At 36.7% G+C, this 11,610-nt stretch overlaps 3 pseudogenes; all 3 read right to left on the bottom strand.

Annotated features, from left to right (window-relative positions):
* Positions 1-607: 607 nt before the first annotated feature.
* On the bottom strand, positions 608-2,943 carry LOC145571623 (L-type lectin-domain containing receptor kinase IV.1 pseudogene; annotated as a pseudogene).
* A 1,377-nt stretch (positions 2,944-4,320) lies between these two features.
* Positions 4,321-6,603, bottom strand: LOC145571622 (L-type lectin-domain containing receptor kinase IV.2 pseudogene; annotated as a pseudogene).
* Positions 6,604-7,920: 1,317 nt separating this feature from the next.
* Positions 7,921-10,319, bottom strand: LOC145571621 (L-type lectin-domain containing receptor kinase IV.2 pseudogene; annotated as a pseudogene).
* Between the last annotated feature and the right edge of the window lie 1,291 nt (positions 10,320-11,610).

Below are 11,610 nucleotides of genomic sequence, written 5' to 3'. Positions count from 1 at the left end.
CTGTTTTATTGCTTATTAGTGTAACAATCTAAAAGACGAATATGGCTTCCAAATTCCTTGTTCCTGATATGTCTAAACTTGTGTTTATGCCTAAACTGTCACACCAATGCCCATTTCTAAATTTATATTGACTCTTTAAACTTTATTGTTACAGATAATTGGGCAGCCAAGTGTCTTGGATTGTGCAGTTAATCGGACTAAATCCTACAGCGTATGACAATACTTATCCAACTTTATTTTTGTTTCAGCTTTACCTATGAAATTTCATCATTATATATATATGGATACTTAACTAAGTGCTCTGTTATTTACTTCATCTGATGCCTCTGGAGTTTCAGTGCTAATACATTTTTTTTTAAAGAATACTTGTTTCACATACCCTTGTAGTCTGTTCTGGTATGGGAAAATTGCTGTTTCAGAAGTTTGTTGATTTTTGGAGGAAACTGATATTAGATATGCAAATAATGAGCTCTTAATAGTTGGAGATTCTACGTGTTCTAGGGTATATCTAGCAGCTTCTTTCCCTTGAATGACCTTGAGCAATCAATTGACCCTGTATGATTACGGTCTAGACTATAGAGAAAAATGGCTAATTGTGGTTAGATCATTGAATTTTTGTATGAAATTTTGCATAAACAGAAGGTTGTTGAATAAAGGAAAGGAATACCAATTTCTGAAGAATAGCATATAATGAGACATGGTCCAACATTGCACATTAGATTTACTTAGCTGTACTGCAAGTAGATCGGTTTATCAAGAAGCTAAGGTAGACTAACTCAATATTCAGCGGCCATATTGAAGGACTGAATTTGTGCTAGACATGTCTCCATGAGAGATAGTTCCAGATGATGGTGGATATGATGGAAATGAAACTGATTTCCCCCAGACCTCACCAAAGAAAATGCCACTAACAGTTTCGTAGTCAGACGGTATTTCAGGCAGAGATGCACTTCCATTAAGAAACTGTACTGCTTGCCTCATAGTAGGCCTTTCTTCTGACTTAGGATGCAAACAGAGAAGGCCTAACTTCAATACAAGCTCCATTTCATTTTCCTGATAATCACCTTCCACTGCAGGATCACTTGCCATAAGAATTTCCCCCCTTCTCCAACAGTCGTAAACCCAGTCACTGAGGAAATCCTCTGCAACATCATCCGTCTGCTTTCCCATTGGCCTCCTCCCACAACCCACCTCAAGTAAAAACATTCCAAAAGCATAAACATCAGAGCTGGTGGTAGGTTTCTGCATTCTACTGACTTCGGGTGCAATGTATCCAATGGTACCTACCACATGAGTGGTTTGAGGATCAATTGTATGATCATAGAGTCTGGCCAGACCAAAATCTCCCAATTTTGCATTCATCTCAGCATCTAACAGGACATTACTTGCCTTCACATCTCGGTGAAGGACAACTTGTTACCACTCCTCATGGAGGTATAAAAGGGCAGAGGCCACCCCTTTAATGATGTTGTATCTCTTGGACCAACATAAATTTGGCTCATCATCCTTGCCAAAGAGGAACTTGTCTAGGCTCCCGTTAGGCATATACTCGTAGACCAAAAGAAGCTCCCCTTTTCTTCTGCAGTAACCTAGGAGTGGAACCAGGTTTCTATGACTTAGCCTTCTCATACAAGAAATCTCTGCAACAAATTCTTTCATCCCTTGTTTCGAGTCATGGGATACTCGTTTCACAGCAACCTGGTGACTTATAGAAGGCAGTTTACCCTTGTAGACCTTCCCAAAACCGCCAATTCCAAGAAGCTCTGATTTTTTAAAACCTTTTGTTGCTACATGGAGATCTTTGAATGTATATCTATGAGTAGTATATTCCTTTTCCCAAGGTTCAACCAATTCTTCATACTTCTTCCTCCATAAAAACCAAACAGCTGCAGCAATCATTAGTAACAATAGTAAAAGTACAATAAGTAGAACTAAAAGTATAAGTTTGTTTAGGATTTGCTTTTGAAGTTTGACTTTTGGAAGTGATGGAAGCTTGGAAGGGTCTAAATCTTCCGCTTTCCCACTTTGATTCCAGCTCCATCCTAGTATGTAATGACGATTTGATAGAAGGCCAGTAGAAGAAGTGAAACCAACATGCATGGAATGAAGTAGTATGGCAGAAAGATCAAGGTGCTTAGACAGTAAACACTTGCTAGGCTTTGGATCTCTAAATGGAGCTAGTGTTACATTCAATAACATCTCAACCTCATCGTAGTCTATCCAAATTTGCATTGGTTTCCCACTATTTAGCAGCAGGGTTTTGTCCGACCTTTCATTGTCAGAGTAGTATGCTGCTGAAGCAGCATCAACAGATTTGAGGCTGTTGACATCAATCCCAACATGGTTGCCATCAATGTCTTCAACGTCAGGATTTTTGACAGTGTCTAATTCTACAGCAACTATATGATTAGAAGAATTGCCATTGGTAGAACTATTGAAGAGTGCTAGGTACGCAGCTGGGAGAGTATGTTGGAAATTTGTGGTAGGACTAATAACAAAAACGATTCCATGGCCTGAAATATTTTTAACTTGAGGAAACATTGCAAAAACAAAAGTGGTAGAGAATGATAAATGATTTGGTTTGAAGATCACGGGATGTGGGTAAAAAGCATGGGATTGATTAAGGGGTGTATGGTTTGACATTTGGAGAAGACCGTTTGGGAGGATAGTCGCGATTCCATCAACTTGAAGTTTATTGAGGGAACCTTGGAAACCATTGTAGATGAACTGTGTTTCATCTTGCGCAAAGGTATGTACAGCTAATACAAGAACAACAAGTATAAGAATCATTGTTATTAACTAGTGGAGGTATTCAGGATTCAGGAATAATGGCCTAGTGGAGGTATTCAGGATTCAGCCATTTGAGGCATAAGAGGTATATTTTTAAGGGTAGTTTATCTTTCTTTTTTTCCTTTGCATTAAATGTCTTATGTGTTGATCAAAGAAGATTAGGATAAATTCAAATGAGTGATACAAAATGTCTTGTAAATGTTTTTTGGAGTAAAGTGATAAGTCTTTTGAAAAGTCTCTTAGATGTTCTATGAAATTAGAGACCAGAAATTACTTTTACTTGGCTGTCTGAAAGTGATGTGTATATGCCTTATTCAATATTCCACTTAATAACCTACAATTAAGGAAAGCTGATATAAGCTGTCAAAAAATGAAAATGACAACTGAAATAAATGTTTTAACTGAGATAGATGGCATTTGTAACACATGTAATTCTATAGTTACATCACCATATATTGTTTACTTAAAGGTATTTGGTGTATGTCGTTCTGATGATGTTTTTGGTTATTAGGTGAACTGTGTATGAATTTGTGACAAGCAGAGAAGATAAGCATCCTACGGTTCTATGACCGTGCACGAGGATTGAATCAATGCTACATACAAAACAAGCAGATGCAGAGTTAGGTGATGGTGGAAATGGAGTTGGTGGTTTATAAGACACTGTAAGTTCCCTTAGGACCGCTGCTGTTACCTTCCTGTCATCCAAAGCTTGCATTAATTGCCATAATTATTATTGGTTTGTCTAATTAGTTTTCATAAGGTAATGTTATGGTGAACTGGTGATGAGTATTACATATTCAAGGTGATGCAGCTCCTTTTAAACACATTCATTCAATTTTGTTTTTATTTTTCAATAAATTCTCGTTCACACTCCTACTATCATGGAGCGAAATTGCAAACAAATTTCGCCGTGATTCCTTCAAACTACTACTTTTTTACTCTAAGTAAGGTGCTTGATCTTTTTCCTTTGCACTAAATGCCTGATTTAATTTGGAGCTTAGTAATGGATTATGACCCCGGTTGTACGTTATCCTGGTGTCAAGTCGCTTAAATATTGACCTGGATGGCCTATGATATTTAAGACCTGTATACGTGAAAAAATTGTGTACTATGCTCTATTAACGTCGATTACTTAACTTGATGATAATTTCTAAGTACTATTAATAAGGGCAGCTGAAAAGTATGTAAGAAAATTCAACAAGGTAGATGGGTAGATGCCTAGATGGCTCACCTATGATCTTTCATCAAATTGTCTTTCTTCCCTACATAGTACATAACTACATACTCTGTTCCTTTTTTAGAAAGTTACCATTCAGCTAAATTTTGGGCAATGTTTTTTTTTTACTTTCTTCTTCATAATTACATGTTTTAATTTTCCATTCTTCCTTTAAGAGTCACATTAAATAAAATACTATAGTGGGCATGAAATGTTGATGCCATCAGTAAAAAGTTAAAAACTAGAATGCAAATGAAGAATCAAAGAAGCACTAACATGACTTATATTATTCACACCTACATATTGGTCAAAAAAATTTACAATGATATGTTAGGTCATTAAAAGAACTATGTATAACACTATAACAAGTGAAGCGTACGTCGTATGATTCAACGACCATGAAAGAGGATTGAATCAGAACTAGAAACAGAACACACTGATGCAGAGTCAGGTGTTTGTGGAAATGGAGTTGATGGTTCACAAGATTCTGTGTAAGACTTTTTAGAGAATTTGCTGTTTCTGTCATCCAAAAGTTGCATTACTTGCCTTATGCTAGGCCTCTCTTGAGGATTGTTATGGCAACACATCAATCCTAACCTCAAAATGAGCTCCATTTCTTCGGAAATGTAGTTAACCTCCAGCCTAGGATCGATTGTCTTAAGAAGTTCTCCATTTTCCCAGCACTGGAGCACCCAATCCACCAGATTTTCTTCTTCAAGGGAGTGTCGGGATATTGCCCTCCTTCCGCAAACCACTTCAAGCATAAACATTCCAAAACCAAAAACATCGGTACTAGTAGTTGGTTTTCCTGTGATGGTTAGCTCTGGTGCAATGTATCCGATTGTTCCAACCACACGGGTAGTTCTTGGGCCGGTATCATGATCATATAATCTCGAAAGACCAAAGTCCCCTAGACGAGCACTCATGTTAGCATCCAAAAGAACATTACTTGCTTTTACATCTCTATGAAGAACAACTTGTTCCCACTCTTCATGCAGGTATAGCAAGGCAGATGCCACACCTTTGATGATTTTGATTCTCTGATGCCAGGAAATGTTTGGTTTCTCGTCACTGAAGAGAAACTTGTCAAGGCTTCCATTAGGCATGTAATCATACACTAAAAGAAGCTCACCCTTTCTCCGACAATAACCGAGGAGTTGTACCAAGTTTCTATGCCTTACCCTTCTCATGCTGGCAATTTCAGCCACAAATTCTCTCAAGCCTTGTTTGGAATCATGTGAGACTCTTTTAACTGCTACTTGGCTATTAGAATGAGACATTGTACCTTTGTAAACCTTTCCAAAACCTCCCCAACCTAGAAGCTCACTCTCTTTAAACCCTTTTGTGGCTATGTATAGATCCCTGTACAAAAATCTGTTTACAGAAAACTCCGACTCCCAGACCTCGTGCAACTCTTCATACTTATTCCTTCTTATGATCACATAAGCAACTAGGAAAATACTGGTGAAAAATACTATTAGCACAACTAGAGGAACTACAACAAGACTTAATTTCTTTCTTGGATGTTTTAGTCGGGGAAGTGAAGGAAGCTTAGAAGGGTCTAAGCTTTGAGCTAGGCCACTTTGATTCCAACTCCATCCTAGTATGTAGTGTGTATTAGTCGATAACCCAGTAGATGAAGAAAACCCGATATATACTGGATTCACTATAACCTTAGAGAGATCAATATGAGTTGACAAGAGAGAATGATTTGGTTTTGGTTCTTCTATAGGAGCCAATTTCACATTCACTAACTTCTTCTGAGCATCATAATCTATCCATACTTGCATCAGCTTTCCACTTGTAAGCTGCAAGCTCTTATTCTTCCTTTCTTTTTCAGAAAAGTACATTGCAGAAGCTGCACTTATTGATTTCAGACCATTAACATCGATTCCAACATGGTTGGCATCATTATCTTCAAAAAGTGCATTCTGAACTGTATCTAATTCCACTGCAAATACATGATTTGCGGGAGAACCATTGCTGGAAGCATTAAAAAGCCCCAAGTATTCTGCTGGAACTGTGTGGCTGAAATCCATGGATGGTGAGATGACAAAGGCGATCCCATGTCCACTGTGTGGTATGTCCAATTCTCGGTATATAGCAAACACAAATGAAGTAGAAAAAGAAACATTTGTGTCCAATTTCAGAAGGGTTTTATAGAAAGCATGACCCTTCTGCAGCTTTGTGGTGTTAGTCAGTTGCAATAAGCCATTAGGATGGATATGTGCAAGGCCGTCGAGATGAAGGCCTGCTTCTGTAAAACCATGATAAATAAACTGGTTTTGTTGTTCAGAAAAGGCTGATATTGTGCTAAGTAAGAAAAGAACTATAAGATTCTGTTTTCTGAAAGATATAGACATTAGACATAAAACAGAAGTGAATCATAGGATTGTAGCTTTGTAACTGAAGAACAAATGAGCTATACTATATGATTAAATAAAAATCACTGATTTACTTTATGATCACAAAAAACCGAGGTAAACATACTTGCAAAAATTGCTACTTGACTGCTTGTGATTTACTTCAGAAGTCAAAGAATTGTGCCTCCATAATTTTTGTTTAAAATATTAAGCAGTTGGATGAATTCAACAAGAAATTTTCAACTTCTAGGAAATAGCAAGTTTGAAAAGAGTAACAAAACTCGATTTTTGTCACGTACAAGTCTTAAATGGGTGGATAGAAATCAAGTCAAATTATCATTACTCAAGGAAATGTGATGCATAAGTGATGTAACAATGGTCCTCTAGAGATGGCCGGTGGGATGGGTTAGATCGATCCAACTCGCCCAGCTTAGCTACCGGGCCATGGTGGGACTGGCTCAGACTAGTCTACTAAGTGAGAGGGTTGGCTCCCCTCCCCTCTGTAGCTTCATATGCCTTTCAGTTGTCACATGTCCCTATCCTCCAGCCCGGACCACTGACCGTCCCTAATCCTCCCTCTTATTGGATTTAAATGTTCAATTTAGGTAGACTAGTGAGTATGATTGACAAACTAATATAACAGCAGATTACGTGTCCAAATTATTAACATCTCAAGATATCTCAAAATACTGTCTTAGAATTTTATACAATGTGTACATGATGTTCAAGATTATATGAAAAACACAGAAGCTAATATTCTTAATTTAAATAAATTAATCATCAGAAGAAATGAATATCACTCTTCAAAAGTTTAATTATGTTTGGTGTATGTCTAGAAGTTTAAAGAAAATCCATCCAAAATTCAAAGTTTTTGACTTTCAAACTACCTAATAAAGTAATGGAAAGATGACTGATAATTATAATATTCTAAATTGAGCACCAAATCATCAACAATTGACTCTTTCCACAGTTCAGACATGTCTTTGATAAATATTTGATGAGACACAAGTCACACAAGTACAACTTGGAAATTTCCTTTGAACATTGTAATCAGGTCTTTGGAAAATATAACAGATTAAAAAAAGAATTGCATGGGATCATAAGAATTACCTACCCTACTAATTTAATAAATCTTGTGGCAATAATATTAATCAAAGGATTAAAGGACCCAACAAATTATGCTGATTAGTTCTGCCAAAGAAAGTTAATCAGTAATCTAAATTTTCTAAACAGCATTAATTCAGAAAAGGTAAGAAGAAATTCTGATGTTCTTGACTCAAGCGCTTTCAGACATCGGTTTCACTAAAACAGATATGATCATTTCACATTCAAACACAAATCGCTTTCAACATATTATTGAAGATTAGACAAACTTGAAACATTATAAGCAAGTTATCAAAGAAAAATATTCGAAAAATCTACTGTACCTGAGGGCTTTCAGACAGCGATTTTACTAAGGTTTTATTCGTACACAGAGAACTTAACTTGTTCTCAATGACCAAAGTAAATCAGGCTAACTTGAGACGCTCAAGTAAAATTAGCCTCAGCATATTCTACAAAAAAGTTTGTACATGGGAGCTTTCATTCAGCAATTTCACATGATAGATATGATAATTACACGGTGACCTTCAATATAATACAAGAGTTGTTCATCAGGCCAACTTGAAACATTATAACAAAAGGGTGGCCTGAGAAAATTCGCTGGAAAATTATCAGAAACTACATTACAAAACCTTGCAGAAGCAGGGTTGGTTATGAGCTTACATACATGTTACCATACAATATGAACTAAATTATCGACCAACATGCAGTATGGATTCACTGCTATATGAAACATTAGCAAAGTTGCCTTCAGAAGATGTAGGATACGAACCCAAAGTTTGATTATTGAATGTAGTGTGAGCAGATTTAGTATCAAAAGGAACCATCTCAGGCAAAGCATTATCTCCATTCAGAAACTGCACAACTTGCCTCATGTTAGGTCTTCCTTCAGGCTTTGGATAACAGCAAACCATGCCTAGCTTCAATACTAGTTCCAATTCTTCCACAACATAATTCCCTCCTAATTTAGGATCACTTGCCTCAACAATCGCCCCTTTCTTCCAGCATTCATACACCCAATCAATCAAATATGTTTCTTCGTTTGGACCTTGAAGGCTAATAGGACTCCTTCCACAAGCAACTTCAAGGATGAACACCCCAAATGAAAACACATCAGTGCTAGTAGTTGCCTTTCCCTTTCTAGTGAGCTCAGGTGCAAGATATCCAACAGTTCCAACGACATGGGTAGTCTGAGGATTGGTACCATGATCATATAGCCTTGCTAGTCCAAAGTCACCTAGCCTTGCATTCATGTCAGCATCTAGTAGAATGTTACTAGCCTTAACATCTCGATGCACAATGACTTGCTCCCACTCTTCATGAAGGTATACAAGCGCAGAAGCCACACCACGAATGATCTTGAACCTTGCACTCCATGAAAGACTTGGTTTTTCATCCTCGTAAAGATACTTGTCAAGACTGCCATTAGGCATGTAATCATAGACTAAGAGCAACTCTCCTTTCCTTCGACAATACCCAAGGAGTTGTACCAAATTACGGTGTCTTAACCTCCCCATACAAGCAACTTCTGCTACAAATTCTCTCATTCCTTGGCCTGAACCATGTGAAACTCTCTTAACAGCAACTTCAAGTTTGGGTGAACTTAAAATCCCCTTATAAACCTTCCCAAAACCTCCAGCTCCCAACAACTCCTTGTCTTTAAACCCCTTTGTAGCTTTGTAAAGATCCTTAAACGAAAATCTCTGCAGGAGGTATTCTTGCTCCCAATCTTCCATTACTTCCTCGAATTTCTTCCTTCTTATGACATATAAAACTATCCCAATTGTTACGACTATCACTGATATCACAATCAGCAGGATCATGGAGCCCATACTCAATTTCCTCCCTCGACTTCCATAACGAGGAAGCGGAGGAAGCTTTGATAAATCGAGTCTTTGAGCCTCCTCCCTGCCATGGGCAAAGCTCCACCCAAGCAGATAGTGATTACTAGCCACTGACCCAGTAGATGAAGAGAAACCAGCATACATGGTGTCTGTTAGAACTTCAGAAAGATTGACATGTAATGATAACAAAGGCCTACTTGGTTTAGGGACTTCAATAGGAGCCATTGTTACCTGGACTAACATGTTTTTATGATTATAATCAATCCAAACCTGCATTCTTTTCGTGCTTATAAGATTCAGACTCTTATTCACTTTTTCAGTATCAGAATAATAAGCTGCTGAAGCTGATGCATTTGATATCAGACTATTGATATTAATTCCAGCATGATTACTATCAATATCAGAGAATTCATAATCCTGAATGGTATCTAATTCCACAGCAAATATATGATCTGAAGGCATAAAATCTAATGAAGAATTAAAAATACCGAAAAACTTGCCTGGAACACCATGGGGAAAGCTCATCGAAGGAGACAGAACAAACACAATTCCATGACCACTTATGGCTTTAATTTCAGGGTACATGGCAAAAACATAATGGGTGGAAAACGAAAGAGAGGACGAAGAAGAGAAATTTAGAGGTTGTGGATGAAAAGCATGAGCAGTTAGCTGTTTTGTATAGTTTGTTAGCTGCAACAATCCATTAGATTGGACTGTTGCAGCTCCATCAATATGAAGCTTGGCTTGTTGGAAGCCTTGATATATGAACTGCTTTGAATCTTGAGCAAAGATGGTGGGTGTTAATAAGATCCCAAAACAAATCACTATGATATGAAATATGATTTTGAAAGCCATGAAAGTAAGTTACAACAGAGAATTTTCTGATATTAAACACAGCAAAATGAAGAGTAATAACAATGCTTCATTTCATTAAGCTTTTAGACTATAGCATAAAACAAATATTAGATAATTGGTAGGCTTAAGAGGGGAACCAAGAAAGATGGAGTCAATGAAATTGCCTTTGTAAAAGGGCAGCAAGTCAGTCAAGTTGAAAGAAAAATCAAAGGCACTCTCCTATGAAAGTGACTGGTCACCAAAATAATGGAAATAAATACCAAAGGTAGGATTAAAAAAATTCACAAACCTTGTGTCCTTTAGAATAATAAATACTTTTATTCACAAGGCTCGTGTTAAAATGGACTACTCATTTCGCCTTATTGCCTAGTCAGGTACTTGATACTATGATATTTGATTACGGTCCTTTTTGAAGACTTTAACTTCATTTTTGGGGCTAAAATATGTTTTCTATGTATATGTGAATTCTATCTTTGTTTTTCTTTGTTTGGCTCTAGCTAGAAATCTAAAGAGGAAGGGAAAAAAAAAAGAGGGAGGAAGGTAAGATCCTATCCTTGTAAAAAAAAAAAAAAAATTACTTTGCCCCTTTGCCAAAAGAAATTATTTTTACGGTTTCACCCCTTTACAAACCAAATAGAGGAAACGGGGAAAACAAGTTTTTGTTTTCCGACTAGAGGCTTTCCTTCCAACCAAACACGGCCTTAGATTTCATAATCACATTTACAATTTATTAGTGACAGTACAACAGCCTTTAAAGCCTTACCTAAGTCTTGTACGATGTAATAATAATAAATCTCTGTGGCTTACAATACTTCTCTGCCTACCCTCTGCAATCTAAAAATAACACACAACAAAATTAAAGCTGTATGAACTACACCAAGTTGTTATTATGAAAATGATGGGAATAAGGGATGCAATTTCTTTCTTGTTTTTTTCGTTTTTGGACATTATAAATTAATTTTGCTACTTTTCTACATTCATTTTGTTAAATGACTGTATTTGGCATTTTATATTTGCCAAAATTACCCAGTTTTGGGGAGTGCTTTATTTTGACTTGTAAAATGACAAACGTTAAAGAAGAGTTCCACATTTGGATATTGAATATTTGAATACAGAAGCACCATTTTGCTGACTAATAATTCATTAATTCTGTATTACTCTATTATATTATTTATTTTTCTAGAATCTGTCTTTTCACTTCTTCTAAGGCCATAAATTATTATCACATTCATCATTTCATGATTTTTCCCGTAGTCTTGCTATGCGAAGATTTTTCTAAATCGTCTAGATCATCACTTTAGGCTCACATTTTTTTTCTCGACATCTTAAAGTATATGTGACTATTGATTTCTAACAAAGGGACTAAAAGTAGTAATAGTAGATAGTTAAGAATGCATCGCAACCAAAAGCCCACGTGTGGTCCATCACATAGTATACACCG

The sequence above is a fragment of the Chenopodium album genome, chromosome 12 (genome assembly GCF_948465745.1).
Source record: "Chenopodium album chromosome 12, dcCheAlbu1.1, whole genome shotgun sequence".
In the NCBI taxonomy this organism is placed as follows: domain Eukaryota; kingdom Viridiplantae; phylum Streptophyta; class Magnoliopsida; order Caryophyllales; family Amaranthaceae; genus Chenopodium; species Chenopodium album.
Note: the sequence above shows the minus strand (reverse complement) of the source record. Positions and strands in the feature narration are given on the sequence as shown.